At 57.1% G+C, this 9,168-nt stretch overlaps 1 protein-coding gene across 17 annotated transcripts in view; it reads left to right on the top strand.

The window, feature by feature from the left end:
- Nucleotides 1-4,299: 4,299 nt before the first annotated feature.
- Nucleotides 4,300-9,168, top strand: part of PCBP3 (poly(rC) binding protein 3) — a 52,493-nt gene continuing 47,624 nt past the window's right edge. For 16 of the 17 annotated variants that reach the window (XM_027666205.1, XM_027666220.1, XM_027666219.1 and 13 more), the window contains exon 1: nucleotides 4,300-4,393. The gene's annotated coding sequence lies outside the window, so the exon portion shown is untranslated. Of the gene's footprint in view, nucleotides 4,394-4,479; nucleotides 4,591-9,168 lie in introns of all 17 variants that reach the window. The other variant, XM_027666206.1, reaches the window with a different exon arrangement.

The following is a 9,168-nucleotide window of genomic DNA, read 5'->3' as shown; positions in this document are numbered from 1 at the left end:
CCAGAGACCGTAACGCGCGCACACACACCCACCCACCCCTCCCCGCCCCCGCCCAGGCTGTGAGGGGTCCAGGCAGCCGCACCCCGGCCTGCGATATTCCCGCCCAGAGGCTTCCAGTCCCATTGAGCCCCCCAGCTGGTCCCAGGGAGGGTGGCCAGACCACGGCCAGACCACGTGTCCGACAGCTCTCTGTTCCCACCCTGTATCTCTCCGGGGCAAGTGGGATCTGTGTCTCCATCCCTGATCGCCAGGATGGTGGCAGGGTAAGGTCCCTTACTTATATGCAGCAGGATCTGGGCGCAAGAACACCTCAGGGTGGGGGTCCAGAGTGATGCTGTGCATCTGGGCAATGCTACTGTCACCGCCCTGGGGCAGTCACCCTAAGCAGTGTCACCTGGGACCCCCACACAGCTATTCCAGGGCAGGGGCTGGGTAGGGACAGAGCAGAGCAGGTTTAGGGGCAAGAGCAGGGGCTGTAGCAGGGGGAGGGCAGTTAAGGGGCTAGGGCAGGAGCAGGGGCTGGGGAGGAGCAGGTTTAGGGGCACAAACGGCTGTGGCAGGGGCTGGGACAGGGCGCTGGTGTTGGTACTGGGGAAGGGGCTGGGGCTTGAGCAGGGGCTGTGACATGGGCAGGGGCTGGAGCAGGGGCAGAGCTGGGCCAGAGAAGGGCAGGGACAGGGGGAGGTCAGGGACTGGGTAAGGGACGGGAGCAGGGGTTTGGATAGGGACAGGGGTGTGGAATGCGGCACGAGCAGGAGCTGGGACCTGGCAGGGGCAACAGCTGGGGTAGGAGAGTAGCTGGGGTAGAGCCAGGGAAGGAAAAGGCTGGGCTAGGGCAGAGTCAGAGAAGGGCTGCTGCCGGAGCTGGGGCGGGAAGGGAAGGAAGTAGAGACTGGGGCAGGGGCTGGCGAAGGGAAGGGTTGATGCAGGGAAGGGAATGTCTGGGGCGAGGGATGGAAAGGAAAGTCACGGGATAGGGCACGGGTTGGACCAGGAGCAGGCAAAGGGAAGGACTGGGGCAGGGACTAGGACTGGGAAGGGAAGGGACGGGGCAGGGGCAGGAAGTCGGGGGGCCGGGCAGAGCCGGGGGGGCTGGGCACGGCTGGGGGCCGGGCTGGGAGCACCCGCCGGGCTCCGGCTGCCGCCGCCCCTGCCGCTCCCCCACTCCTGCCCCAGCCCTCCCTCCGTCTGTCCGCCCGTCCGTGGGTCCGTCCGGACACAGGTAGGGCTTCTCCTTCCCCGGGACGGAGCTGCCGATGCCAGAGGGGCTGCCCCGGCACCCCGGTACCTGGAGCGGGGGTGGAGGGTCCCCCACGCGGAGAAGCGAATGAGTGTGGTAGTGGGAGCAGCGGGACAAGGCGGCTCCCGGTGCGGCATCACTCCGGGAAGCGGGAGGGCGTGCACCCACCGACCCAGTCCCCCGTGTCTCCCCGTCCCCAGGTGTTCCCCCCGTGCGCTGCCACCGCCCCGGCTGGGCGGCTCTTCGAGGCTGCTTGGAGTTTTCGGTCCCTGGCTCCCAGCTTTGGGGTGCTCCCTGGCTCTGCCGAAACAAGCCCAAAGTGCTGTCTCCACCCGGGGACAAGTGGGGGTCTCCAAGGAGAGCATCTTTCCAAACACCCCCACTTGCCACTGCAGGGAGAAATATGCATGGGGGTGGGTGGCGACGGGGATACTGCATGGCTTTTGGGAGGGAACATCTCGTGAGGTCCCATCAGTGTCAGTCTAGTGGGTGTTTCTGACCCCTGGCTACTGGTTTTCGGGTGTGAGCATCCACAGGGTCCCACTAGTGTCAGGCTGTGGTCATTTATGAGCCCAGGCTCCAGGCATGCTGGTCACCGAGCACCACCAGTGCCAGGGGGAGGAAGGGGTCCCAGGCCTCCCAGCTTCCCCTGTGGCTGGGCAAATCATCTCCTGGGAGCCCAGTTCCCCAGCCAGGACTTTGTGTCCTTCCTCCAAAATTAGAATCATCATAGAATCATGGAATCACAAAATGGTTTGGGTTGGAAGGGACCTTAGAGACCATCTGATTCTAACCCCCCTGCTATGGGCATGGATGCCACCCACTAGATCACTGGGCTGGTTCATCAGCATGTGCCTCAAGGGAGCACATGATGCCCTGCACTGGGGTTGCTGCCCCTCCCTACTGGACCCATCATCTCTCATCATCCCTTTTCCACACAGAACAGGCTCGAGGGGTCAGTTTATTCAGATCTTGATCCTGGGGCAGCATTTATTGCCCATCTCCTCCCAGCGAGCCCTCCCAGGGTCTGGGTGAGACCTTGCTGCCCCATCCTTGCAGCAGCCCAGCCCTGTGCAGCATCCTCCAGCATCGGCTGCGCTGTAGAGTGTCCCCACCCTGTGCGGATGCTGCATGGCCCCCTGGGAATGCTGCAGAGCCTTGTGCTGCAGGGCATGCCCCCAGCCTTGTGCCCAGAGAACCCAGGACAGGTGGGGCAGCTCGGGACCGTGATGCCCCAGGGGCTCCCATGGTGCTCAGGGTGTGGGGTGAAGGTGGCACGGGGCAGGTGTCCCAGGATTTCCAGGCCTCCAGCTGCAGATGGTTCATGCTCTTCATCCTTGTGAGAGAGCATCTCTGCATCCTGAGGGATGCAGTAGCAAGAGAGTGAGTTGTCCTGGTGGGAGATACACCAGGCACTGCACCCAGGGTCTTGGGTGGGCTGGGAGGTGGACAGGGATCCCTGCAGATGGAGGGGATGAATAGCAGCCCCCAGTGCAGACTGTAAGGAAGCAGAGTGGGGATGGAGAACCCCGTGGGAGGTGAAGAAAGCACCCAAAATCTCTGTGACCTAATCCGTGCTTTCTAGGAGCATTTCCGCAGTGGCCTGTGGGAAGATGCGAGACGGAAATCCCTGTCTGAGCTTGATTTAAACGTTCAGGGCAGGTCCATGCAGGTGCCGAAACTGCTGCCAGGCTGCTGGGGTGGGTCAAATGATGCTTGGCTCCCTGTGGAGAGCCCTGGATCCATGGGGCTGTGGCAGGAGGCTCCAACCCAGGTTAGTGGGTACCAGTGTAACTCCCAGCACCTTTCCCTTTTCCTTACAATGGCCCCAGGAGAACCTGGGCTTGTTTGGGGCCCTGCGCAGGGAGGTTGGGCTGCTGCAACCAGCCCTGCATGCATGGTGTCCCTGGATGGGCCTTCACTCCCAGCTCAGGGCAAGGAGCATCCTTTATCCTCCTACCCTGTCCCAGCTCAGTGATGCCTATGGGCACAACCATGGGTTGAGGCTCCCACCTTTCCACGTTGTAGAAATAGGTCTGTTTTCATCAGGCTGGCAGGAAAGGTGGGTGCTGGCACCTCCCTGTCTGACTGCAAGGGAGAAATGCTCCTTGTAACACAGAAATTCCCACCTGTCCTCCACAGACACCTGTTTTCTGTCAAGGAGGGAATATGAGATTTTCCAGCAGGCTGGTTCCCCCTATTTTGGGGAAAACCTATCAAGACTTGGCACACTGATCAATGGGAATCCCATCAGAACTATGGATAGTTGGCAGGTTCCTAAATGAAGCAAGGACTCAGGAGTGCAGGAATCAAAAGCTTTCCCCCCAAAGCAGCGAAATAAAGTGCTTTAAATTTTTCACCTTATATTTTTTTTTAGTTGCTTTTTCCCTTTGGTGAACCCCAAACACTGTCCTGTTTGCTGGGCAGGCTTTGTGATGGGACATGTGGAAGAGAAATGCCATTCCCCAGGTGGGGGGCATGTGTTTCCAACCCCATTTAGTCCAGCAGTAGCACTGGGGTCTCATGGCATGCCCCTCTCCCCGACCTTGCCAGGGGAGTGTTGGCATCACATCCACCAACCTGATGGGTGCACACAGTGGGGAAACACATCACTGACCAGTGGAGGAGAAAGAATCTGCAAGGGAGGGCAGCCAGCCAGCTTCTCTCAGGAAAGGGTTAATCCTGGAGCTCCAGCTCTGGTATCCTATTGCTGGCTGCTTTGGGTAAAAGCTTTTCTGACTCTGTTTCAAGGGCTGGAGGATGACTCATGAATCCCTGCTACCGAGGAGCAAACTCTCTTGTCCCCACTTTCCCAGCACAAGGTGATGATTTCCTGAAAATCCAAGTGTCCCAGCGGGCTCTGGTCAGCTGGGTGGGGAAAAGCTTCATCTAGGACCTGCTTGTCCTTAGGGAATCCTTAGGGAACTGGGGTGATGACATCTCCAGCATGGAGATGTGTGGGTGTCCCCAGGATAAGGACCTGCTGTTGGGGCATCAGGACACGTTGTTTGGAGGCTGCTTTTACCCCATAACAGCCTGACTCTCATCCCTTTATTCCCCAAGGAAAGAACCACCTGCCCAGCTGCACCTCCACCTTCCCAACACCGCCAGATGTGCTTCCACGTTGTGCTGCGCAAGGAACCGACTCCGGGGGTAAGAAAGCAGGAATGGCCCCACCACGGGTCCACGGCTGTCCAGGGGACTCCTGTGTGATGGTGGCATGTTCCTCCCCAGCACAGGTCACACAGGCTGGTGGCAAGGCCATTCCAGACTGACCCCGTGCTGCCAAAGGGTGGTGTGTGACCTCAGCAGGCATGGGGACACCACCACCATGGTGCAGGAACATCAATGTAGGCATGGGGACATCACTACCGTGTACAGGGGGGGCATGGGGACACTGCTGTGGGCATGGGGATACCACCATGACTGCGGGGACATCATCACTGTGGGCATGGGGATTTCTCTGTGGGCATGGGAACAGGGGGACATTGTCACTGTGGGCATTTCCATGGACATGGGGACATGAGGACACCATCACTGTGGGCATGGGGACACTGCTGTGGGCATGGCTATGTCGCTACCATGGCCTGTGGGGCACGGGGATACTGCTGTGGGCATGAAGATACAACCATGGCGTGGAGCTATTACCACCCTGGGCAGGGGTACATCACCACCATGGGTACAGGGGGCACAGGGCATGAGGATACCATCAATGTGGGCATGGGGAAACCACCACCATGGGCACAGGGGGCATGGGAACACTGCTATGGGCACAGGGGCACAATCATGGGCATGGGGACATCGACGCTGTGGGCACAGGGGACATGGGGACACCACCATGGGCATGGGGACATAATCACTGTGGGCACCACCATGAGGTAGTCCCCTTTTCTCCAGGTGATGTTGGGAAGCTGGATGATCTATGATGAGGTCCCTGCTACCTGTTGTGCTCCTAAAAGGATAAAAATGAGGATTTTTGGTGATGACAGTGGGTGAGGGCATCCAGGGAACATCTCCTCTCTTTTGTGCAGGCAGAAAACTGAGGGCTTGGAAGAAGTTTTGAGGTTTCAGGGTGGAATTATTTCATGCTAGGCAGCCTAATCCATCTCTGGAGTGACCCTGCTCAGGGCAGGAACTGGACCAGAGACCTTCAAAGATACTCACTCACTGTGCCTCCGTATTTCCTTAAAATAAGGAAATTATTCCCTATTTAAAGGCTTTTACTGGATTGATAACATGAAGGCAATGGTTTTGGGACCCCAGAATATCTGGGAAACAAAACCCCTCCCTGTGATGGTGTGTCTCCATGGGGCAGGGAAGCCTCTCCATGGGGGTTTCCTCTTTGACTCAGTTTCCCCACCTGGAAAATGTGTTTTTCTGGAGATCCCCAAAGAAAATGTTGGGATTTTCCCAAAATTCCCCCTCGAGGACATGGGGATGGATGAGTGAGGGACTTGAAGTTGCCTGTTTTTGACCGCACAGCTTGAGTGACCGTGGTCCCCAGGGACACACCAATGGCTCACCCTCTCTCTCCCAGGACATTCCCTTGCATGTGCCAGGGTGGTGTGGTTCCCCAGGGAAGGGGCAGAGTGATGCTGTGCCATGCTGATGGGTGTTACACCTCATCCAGGGTTTCACCAGGCGCTGCTGGCCATCTGTGCTCCTCCATCCAAGAATCAGGGTGCAGTCCATACCCAGATGCCACACATCCCAACCTGTACGTTCTCCATCCTTTCCCTGGGTTGCAGCATTCTCCTTCCAAGCATTTCTGAGAGCTATCGTGCCCGTCCTCATCCACTCTCCCACCTCAGAGTTTTCTGAGTAGAGCTGCTGATATCTGGTGAGACATTTATGCCTTGAGAGCATGCAGGAGGAGTTTTCCAGCCCTTAAACAAGGGAAGAAAAAGCGGATGAAAGGATAAAACAACACAACCCAGAAGAACAGGGGGTGGCACCAAATTTGCTGATCTCCTCACTCTCTGTGGCCTCTGGTGCAGAAGGAAAATGAGGTGGAGATACTTGACTGCTTGTGGATGGCCCCAGGAGCAGGAGCAGGCCCAGACTGTGTGTCCTTGGGCTGACCTCTGTTTTGGGGTCTTCTGGGCAGAAACACTCTTCTGAAGGATGCGGGGTCAGCGTGGCTGTGGATGATGTCCCTGGTGGGATCTGCTGTGGGGCTCGGCGCTGACACAAGTGCTATGATAGCAGCATGCTACATCACTCCTAATCCTTTTAGAGGGAGCATGTTTGGTTCTCCAGGTCCCATCCTGAGGATCTGAACTAGCCCACTCCAATGGATCTAATCCTTCTCCAACAGTGAGGAAGGACCAGGGATTCCTCTGTGCATGGTTTGTCTCCTGCCACTGGCTGCTCCTCCAGCTTCCTGTGCCCACCAAGGACCTCTCAGTCTTGAAGAAGCATCAGCCTTTTGTATCTGGGGAGCACTTTGGAAGTTTTAAGAGCTCACCAGATGTGGTTTTCCTCAAGGATACACCAGTTACCGTGTCTCCTTGCATAGGGCACGTAAGGCTTAGCTTACTGGGACCTGTGTCTGCTTGTCCCCAAACCAGGCCTCCAGCAAGTACCCAAAGCCCCAGCGCTGCCTCCTCTGCCCTCAGGGATGCTGGGAGCCCTCTGGGACCCTTGCTGGGTTTGCCTTTGCCTGAGGAGGGAGGAAAAGGTGGAATGTCAAGCTTCCCCCCTTCGCCAATCGACTTGTCCTCTAGGAGATTAGTCCCTTGCCTGGCTTATGGGGGGATTTGCAGCTGCTCCATCTGCTGGAACCCAGCGAGTCAGTGCGTGCCAGGGAGGAGCAGCCAGAGCCAGAGCCTAGCTGCTGTTTCCCCTCCCAGGCATCCCAGGGATGGGATGTTTTGGGCATTTCTGGCTATATCTGTTGGAAAGGAGCAAAAATCCCTGGAGCAGGTGAAAGTCCTGCTTGGAACGGGGTTTAAACCCAAGAGTGTTGATGGAACTGATGAAAACCATGCGGAGCAATGGCAGGTTTTTAAGCTGCTTTTTAGGCTGGTGGAAAGCCTTGAGGATGCTTCAGGATCTCCCCTTTCATCCAGGAGAGTCCCAAAGAGATGATTTCCCTCTAAATCCATTTGGCCTTTGGGAAAGCAGGCAGGCGGGTGGGGAGGAGAGCGTCTCAGTGTGGATTTTCCCACACTGTTAGGGATCTGGGGGAAATGGAGGTGTTTGCTGGCTCACAAGTACTTTCAGAGCCAGGTTTTCCCAGGAGGGAAAACTGGGAGGCAATAGGGGCAATACAGGGCTCTCCCTTCTCCTGCTCCATCGCTCCTGTCTTGTCACCAGGCACCAGTTGAAGGTGATGGGTAGCAAAGAGGCTGGAGGTGAGTTAGGAAAGAACTGGTGACAAGTGGGCTTAGGGAGGCTGGATTTATAGGGACTGACTGAACTAGATTTGTGGAAGTGGCAGGAGGGAGCTGCTGGGTGACGCTGGGGTCTGGGGCATTGCTCGGTGCCGTCCGACTCCCAGGATATGGAGACCTCTGGGACACAGCAGCCCGTGCCCAGATCCCAGCCAAGAGCAGCTCTGATATGCTGCTGGACCCAGGAATGTGCTCCCTGCCATGCTGCTGCCTTTTCATCAGGCATGGGGCCACATGGGACCCTGCCAGACCCCTCCCACCTCCCAGAAAGCACCTTCTAACCTGGCAGAAAATCACAAATAGGGGAGATTTGGGCAGTGTAGATGAGATACTGAAATGCCAACACCGTCCCCATCCAGCTCCTGTGGAGCCCGGGGGTGACTGGTTTCAGCCTTCCATCTCCGTTTTCCTTCCCTTGCTGTTTCGCCCGGAATACCAATGGAGGCTGCCAGGTGTCAGCTCGGAAATCTTTTAACTTTACCTTTACCTCGTCTCCCCAAATGGACAATGTCTCTGCTCATTAGGTACCCGCCCAGGGGGGAGATGTCAACTCCACTCATGGCTTTTCTCAGCTCATCTCTGCCCGGGCTCTTGACGGCTTCGGAGCACTCAGGTCCCATCATGTCATTCCGACTCTGCCTGCGGGGCCGCCCACTCTGCCTGCCCAGCGACACCTCATCTCTGACCCCCTGCCCTGGCCTCACTGCCTCCCCCTCTTCAGCAGTGGGGTTTTGAAGGATTTTTAGTTAAAAGGCCAGAAAATCACAGGCACCAGTGGCACGTGTGTGTGTGTGTGTGTGTGTGTGTGCGCGCGCGTGTGTGTGTGTGCGCGCGCGTGTGCGCAGAGCTGGAATTGGTTTTCCTTGCCCAGGCAGTGCCTGGGAGGAGAAGCCAACTCTGAATCAGGTCTGCCCTTTGAGGCTGATGCATCCTGACAGTTTGTTCACTGGGACATTAAAATCATTGCCTCTGTCTGCGTAAAACACCCGGAAAGGTGGATGATGGGAACACAGGTCAGGGGAGGATTGTTCTCTCCCCTGCACCACGAGCAGCGGTGCTGAAAACCCCAAACGGCAGAACAAAGCGGATCCTGGCGATGCGAGGGCTGCTGCATCCCAAATGGATGGAAGCAGGGTCCTCTCCAACATGAAGGGGGCTGGCAACCTGGAGGGGGAAGATGCAGATGGAGCCATCTCACTAATGTTCCCATCTATAGGGTGTGCTATAGCTCAGGGTTTGGTGATATGGTGGGAGAACATCCCCATCCCATCCTGTCTTGTCCCAGCCCCATCCCCATCCCATCCCCATTCCATCCCATTCTCTCTCATTCCATCCTATTCCATCCTATCCCCACCCCATCTCATCCCATCCCATCCTATCCTGTCCCAGCCCTGTCCTCATCCCATCCCTATTCCATCACATCTCATCCCATCCCAGCGTTGCCATCCCATTCTCATTCCCATCTCACCTCGTCCCATCCCTATCCCATCTCATCTCATCTCATCTCATCTCATCTCATCTCATCTCATCTCA

This window comes from Corapipo altera, unplaced genomic scaffold, assembly GCF_003945725.1.
Source record: "Corapipo altera isolate COAL_440 unplaced genomic scaffold, ASM394572v1 81, whole genome shotgun sequence".
Classification (NCBI taxonomy): domain Eukaryota; kingdom Metazoa; phylum Chordata; class Aves; order Passeriformes; family Pipridae; genus Corapipo; species Corapipo altera.
This window is presented reverse-complemented; position numbering and strand designations above follow the sequence as displayed.